Source organism: Spinacia oleracea, chromosome 3, assembly GCF_020520425.1.
Source record: "Spinacia oleracea cultivar Varoflay chromosome 3, BTI_SOV_V1, whole genome shotgun sequence".
Classification (NCBI taxonomy): Eukaryota; Viridiplantae; Streptophyta; class Magnoliopsida; order Caryophyllales; family Amaranthaceae; genus Spinacia; species Spinacia oleracea.
In genome coordinates this window covers 10,316,069-10,323,081 of record NC_079489.1, presented here as the reverse complement: position 1 = coordinate 10,323,081, position 7,013 = coordinate 10,316,069, and the positions used below count along the sequence as shown (strand labels likewise).

The window sequence follows — 7,013 nt, the reverse complement described above, 5'->3', positions numbered from 1 at the left end:
TTGTAAACCCTTTTCATTAGACTTTTTTTTTATTCAACCGAAGTTCTGATCTACTTATTAAAACTATTTGCCAGATGGAATCTTGCTTCTTGAAGCTAATAGAATGTTCAGAGCTGGAGGATATTTTGTATGGGCAGTATTGCCAGTCTATAAACTTGAAGATAACTTGCAAAAGCAGTGGAAAGGTATCATTATTATTTACTTACACATGCATTTCCTGCTTCATAAGTAGGGAATTACCAGTGCTTACCTTTTTTATCACCGTTTTCCCTTCCTCCCCCTTCTTAAGACTTTTGAGTTTGCTTGAAATCCCTTACTTAAATTCAAAGTTTCCGCTGGTCAATATTTGAGTTGTTAATTTAGATTTCATGGAATCTGATACTCTTCAAGATAGGAACATATTTATTTATGCTTTTTTCTCTTTTTACTTATAAATCTACAGAAATGGAGAATCTTACGTCCCATATTTGCTGGGAACTGGTAAAAGGGAGGGTTATATTGCTATATGGAGGAAGCCTTTGAACAACATTTGTTATCTGAATCGTGAAGTTGGTGCGAAACCTCCACTTTTTGACCCGAAAAATTATCGAGACAGTGTCAGGTATTGACCAAAAATGCTTTTGTATATTTATGATAGTAGTGGAGAACCAACCTGTGAGTTCTCCTATGCCATATTCCATAATCAAGGAGATATATCTGGGTTGCCTGGACCAAGATTCTGTTTTTGTTTCCCTCAAAAAAAAAGATTCTGTTTTTGTTAGCCTTACTATTTCATCCAGTCCGCTGTTAAGATGATTGAAGCTCTTTCTTCAGGATGATTCCTTTTATTTGTTAATGAGATGTTATTCCGCAACTACCTCTTTAGTAGAATGACTAATTCAATTCACGAATTTTGGCAGGCATGTGGGACAGAAGGTCTGTATTACAAGGGTACCTAATAACGGATGTGAATGTTGTCGGAGAGAGAATAAGTACCCTCAATTTTGCAGAGAGGGTTGCCTCTATAGTACTTGGAGCTGCTCGAGCTAACACTTGAACGTGAAGCAAATACTATTTTATTGGGTTTGTTCCTTATCTTTTTGCTTCTTTTCATTTTCAAGCCTTAAAACATTTGAACGTGGAGCAAATACTATTTTATTGGGTTTATTTCCTAATTTTCTGGGTTTATGATTTATACATAGTGTATGATATGTTCTTAATGCTGATTTCACTGAAGAGATTGAGGGCCTTTTGTTGTCCGACTCATCTTTTATAATAGATGTGCCTAAGTTGTGTTCATTCGTATATAACATTCATAATCTATCATACAACTTGTACCCAAGTTGATTGCCATCTTACTTTGGTACCATATTAATACCAAGATCTTTTTATTTCTTACATGACAAGGACATTGAAAAGTTAAAGCTCTCATAAATGTCCTGTAGAGAAGGGATCATTGAAGTAGCTAAATGTATGTTCTCTTCTCTTATCGAATTAATTTTGACTTAGTTTTGTATTTCCCTTTTTTGTTGCCATTTTATAATAAAGGTATTTTTTGTGTTTTATTGTCTTGATGTTATACTTCAAGAAATCGAGAAGTTTATAAATAGAACCTAAGCATTAATCTGCGCCTTTTTTCATTGTATTGATGAAAGTCTTTTTTTGTTTGTTTTTGAATTTCGTGTGGTGTTGGTTTAAGGTAGGCTGTATTTTACAAGAGTGAGACTAGGAACTACCCCAAGGGAATACAATGTGCAGATTATGGGTTCCATTTATTGACTGTCCACGGGCGAGTGGGTTTCATTTATGTTTCTACTCAATATCGCGCTTTATTGTGTGATTATTTGAATGATGGTTATTAGTTTCTGCTGACTGATATTAGGTCGAGCTCAATTTCTATGATATCAATGGCTCCTCAACTGCCAACGCAGTTTCTTGTTCAGACCCAGTATGTAGTACTATGGTTCCACCAGCATCGTCTCACTGCTCAGCTGAAAGTAAACAGTGCGGTTACTCGTTTCAATATGGTGATGGAAGTGGGACCTCAGGGTTTTATGTGTCTACTATGATGTACTTTTATATGATCTAGGGAGCTCTATGAACGCTAATTCACCTGCCTCTATCGTTTTCAGGTGAGGGGTATTTTTCTGTTCTAATTTGTTTACAATGGTAATCTATCTTGCTAACTTTTTTGTAAAGGATAAATATGTATACGAAACTGGTACATTGCAAAATAAATAGTCTACCCTTTAGCAAATTCAGTTTATATCGGAACTTACTTTGAAGGAGAAAATTTTCCTATCTATGCTTTTGCTGAATGTTAATGTCTACTCTCCTTGGTTTTCTGTCTTTTACATTTTTCTTTGTGCTTGTATGTTTTGATTTTAAATCTATGGTTCTGGTGCAGATGCAACAATTATCAATCTGGAGATTTGATCAATTCAGAACGTGCTCTTGATGGGATCTTTGGTTTTGGTCAGCAGGGCTTGTCCTTTGTATCTCAATTTTCTTCCAGGGTAATAACACCTCAACCATTTTCCCATTTTTGAAAGGAGGAGGAAATGGTGGGGTTATTCTGGTGCTTGTAAGATTTTGGGCCCAAGTATTGCGTATGGTCCACTTGTGCCATCATAGTATGTCTCCCAATTCTTTTGAGAACTTCTTGATTGTGGATTTTGTTTATTAGTTTCTTTCTTTTATTGTTCTTCTTCCTTTGATGTGCTTTACGGTCAATTATTGAACAAGTCTTGTATCCCCATCCCCCCCTCAAAAGTATTTTTAACCTTTTACTTCAAAAGCTCAATTTTTGTGGGTTAAACTTAAACCCAACATGTTGTCTACCTTGTACATATGGGCTTTGTCGTAAGTCATTCAGCCTTCACTGTTTGTAAATTTCATTTTGGATTTTATACATGTGAAAGGGTTGTCATCGAAAATCTGTGCCATTTGCTGAAACAGGACGGTGCCGCGCTTTGGTGCATAGGTTTTTAGAAGGTTCATAAAGGCCCATGAGTTACAATATTAGGAGGTCATTCGCATGTTTATTTTACTATTTTCCATACAAAACTTCCACTAAAGTATATACTTAAATAATACGAAGTATATACTTTAAATGTTCTATGCTGTAATTACTTAGTTAATCCACATACTTGGCAAAAGAATTGCGAATTTGGAGTTGGGTGAGTGGTTGGCAGTTTTCATCGAAGAGCGGAAAAGAGTTATGTAGCAGTTGAATACTGATCTATTAATAATAATCACCAAGCTATAAAGTACATAATTTATGTAGAAAGCAATCCACTATTGTCTTCTTTTGAACTGATCTTATAACTGTGAATTCAGTTGCTTTTCTAATTTCCGTTATTTGATATTGCTATTCCACAGGGAGGAGAGGATGCTGCCATTGTCAGATACATGTACACAAGGATGACTGAAATCACTAGAGAACTACTAGGAAAGATACTGGAATCACTTCACAGTTAGTGGAACTATTGAGGTAGTGGATGTAGACAGTGCAAGTGATGCAAGTGATGCAAGTGAAGGGACGATGTAACTCTCAGAATCACTGAACTACCAGTTCGGAAGTGGACTCAAGATTATAAGGAATTTTAAAGAGAGACAGAGATCAAATGATGTAGCAAAATTAAATGATGCGGCGAATATTCGGTGCTAAGGAGTTCTTTGAGATTTTTCAAAGATGCTTCTGATCAGGTATTGATGTACATTTCTCTATTTTCACCGATCGTGGAGTCTAGGACTTCTAACAGTCTGTGCCTCTCAATTTTGAGTTTCATAAAAAGGTTGTGATTCTTTTCATTCTGTACTTATTGTGCAACTCCTTTAACACCTAAGAAAACTTTAGAAATATTTTCAGCAGTAATGTGTAATGAACATGCCTAATAAAGATGATTCAGTTATTTCACCAGGGTTATGTGTGTTTAGTTTTGCAGTCGTTTAGCCGCTACAGGCATAAGTCACACCTAGCGACATTTATGTTCAACTCTAATATGTAATATCATGTTTGGGGTTATCAGCTTTTCGCTGACAAGAGTCATTAGCAAAGAGGAAAGCTGATTAGAAATTCTTAGCATTGCTTCTATTTCATTATTTAGCAGTATGTATTGGAAATATAAATGTTGTCATTGAGGATACTCAACATTGTGTCTGTCACATTAGAAAGGATGGCTGAACTTTGAAGAGACTGCATTTCATCCTAGCGGTTTTAGATTTTGTTTATAGTTCTTGAATAGTGTGAATTTTTTTAAGTACCTACTTTTCTGTGAGTTTTTACAACTTCCTAGGAAAAGAAAGTTTGTTTTAGTTCAACCCCCTGCCTCTCGCTTTGCGTCTACTATGCTGTAAAGTTGAGCGGTTGTGAACTTAAGAAGTTTGTTCGAGTCTATTAGCTTCCTCAGTTCCTCTTTGTTTATATGAGATGATGTGATGTGCTGCATTTAGAAACTTAATTAAATAAACAGGCCATGAAGCTTGAAACATAATTCCACAAAAGATCGTGGCTCCCTTGTGGAAAGAGCTTAATCCTGAAGATTGGCATCTCGTGCTATTTTCAGATTTTTACTTGACTTGCGCAGTTGTTGATTCGTCTGCAATATTAGCTGAAATTGCAATTGCAACAACAACAGATCTACAAAGCCTTATATATCAGGTGATTGAGTATGACAGTAGTATGTGTACAATCAATCAATAACTGCAGGATAGACATATTTCTTGCTTCATCATTGATCAACTAAGTAACCATGAATCTTTTTTTGCAGAGTCGTATGTTGCCACAAAGTTAGCCGAGGAACTATCATGACTGTTATTTCTCCTTTCTCCTATTAGGCCGGTCTTTTTTAATTTTTCTAAACTTAGCCATGTAAATTTTTTATGCTTAGCCATGAATTCTATATATGTAAACTACATCAAGTAATTAGTCATGTTTATTATCATCTTCGGAGTACTATATTCCTGTCTTCAACTATTTCTATAGAGTAATTTGGCTTGTGATTTGTATAGTGTGTTATGGGAGATAGCGTTTTATATCTTGGGGGAACGTGCGCGCTAGCGCACGTTCCAACAACTAGTTACTGAAAATGCACGTTTCTTGTGCGAAAGGTCAAGAATTGCCTGTGGGAAATGGGGCTAAAACCCTCTTTTAGGATCAGACAAGTTTATTGCATAAAACGTTACAAAAGTTATCTCGTGATCAAGTTATAAAAGATATACACGAAAATAAAATCAATCAATCCTCATTTAAGAGCAATAAGTACGTTATGTAATATAAGAGATACATAAAAAATAGCAAATTAATCAAGTAAGCAATAATGTTAATATTAAATATCGTACTCCGTAGTAAAATTATAGTACTACAAATTTTTCTTAGTTTACCTCTTCGATATACTATGCATCCTGATATTAGTTATTGTATGGGTCTGAATCCTCCGTCCCACTCTTGTGTCCCATTTCATGACCACTTATTTCTATTGGTCCACCTCATTAAATTATAATATTATTTTATTGCCTTTTTGCTGATTTTAATTAAGGAACTAGTGTGTAGCCCGGGCGTTGTCCCGGATTTTGACTTTTATTCGGGTTTATTTTTTTTAATTATGTGCACGTAGAGATGGTGTCATCATCAAATTACGGTGGTGACATAAGATTAATGGCCGATTAACAACCTCCCATATTTAAAACCTCACATCAGAAAATCTAAACAAAGCCAGATCATTTTCTTCAAAGTAATAACTGTACATTTATAATTTAAGTAATCATTCCCTTTTTTGCATTCACTTTTATTCAATGTATTGTTTATTGTAAAAAGAATATATATGCTTATATGGAAAGGTATTACATAAGGTGTAGTTGGTTAAGATGGTAAGAAGTGTAGCTTTTAACAAAGAGGTCTTGTGTTCGATCCTTATTAGATGTTTTTTGGTTGTAATGACATGTCATGATGCTAATTAGTGGTGACGTGGCGTAATAAGGAGAGACCTACGTGACACGTATACGTTCTTCAAAACGCCTTTTAATATATTAGTATAGATTGTAATTATACGGAGGTCGTGTACAACCTGCTTTATGAAAAAACATGTTGTAACTTTATGGTTCCCTTTAGTAGCATGTCTATGTACTCAATGGCTAGACAGTACGTTATGTAATCCAAGATTTCGAATCAGAAAAATTGATACGTACATACCACTTTTAGAGTCAAAATAAGGTATATTTCCTTTTCAACACGATCCAACTAATTCTATCTTAAGACGACTAGAGTTGTATGTTAGTCAAAACTATTCTTATTTTATTTGTTTTTCACGTTATTTGCCCGTGAACTAACCCTCAACTTTTATTATTAAATCAACAATATCAACTTTTAATTCATAAAATAATATTAAGAGCCTAATCATCTAAACTACACTTGTGCGTGTAGTGGTTAGTGGATGCTTGCTCACTCCACTTCTCATGCTATCGTTGGCCTTGTATTTCTTTTGTTTCTTTCTATAGTTAATTTCCATTTTCTTACTATTACCCCTTCTGTCTCTATTTGTTCTTTTTACTTTGACTTTTTTATCTTACGAAAAGATTTCAAATGAGAAAAAATTAACAAAAAGAAATAGCTAGAGAGAGAGTCTATCATAACTTAATTATAAGGTTAATACACCATCTTACTATTTCTGAATATATCAATAAATAAAATACTAAAAAGTTGCTAAATGCACAATTCGTGCAAGGATAGAGGATCAAGAGACTGTACTCGCCTCGGGGAAGGCTCGACAGAAAGGTATGAGTGGTCGGAAAAATTACCATGTATAACCCATCTATCATGAATGGGGAACCTTTATTTAAAACTTGAGTTTCATATCTGATAATTTGTGTCCATCTTAGACTATTAGCTTCCCTTTATTTTTATGTTCTACTCCCTCCGTTTCTTATTGTTGTATCCGTTTCCATTTTAAGCGTTTCATATTGTTGTATCCATTTAGAATCTATTCTATTTTTGAACATACATTTTATCCTAAAATACCCTTACATTTCTATCT

The 7,013-nt window shown here is 34.6% G+C and overlaps 1 long non-coding RNA gene across 11 annotated transcripts; it reads left to right on the top strand.

Moving 5' to 3' along the window:
* Nucleotides 1-32: 32 nt before the first annotated feature.
* Nucleotides 33-4,564, top strand: LOC110795585 (uncharacterized). 11 transcript variants are annotated; one of them, XR_008929908.1, is made up of 8 exons: nucleotides 33-185; nucleotides 443-601; nucleotides 900-1,062; nucleotides 1,425-1,450; nucleotides 1,683-1,772; nucleotides 1,862-2,111; nucleotides 2,387-2,612; nucleotides 3,361-3,898. It is a non-coding gene; the product is annotated as an uncharacterized lncRNA (long non-coding RNA). The 11 variants fall into 11 exon arrangements; XR_008929911.1 differs by having other exon boundaries at nucleotides 1,679-1,772; XR_008929907.1 differs by lacking the exons at nucleotides 1,425-1,450; nucleotides 1,683-1,772 and adding an exon at nucleotides 4,455-4,564 and having other exon boundaries at nucleotides 3,361-3,687.
* Nucleotides 4,565-7,013: the final 2,449 nt, after the last annotated feature.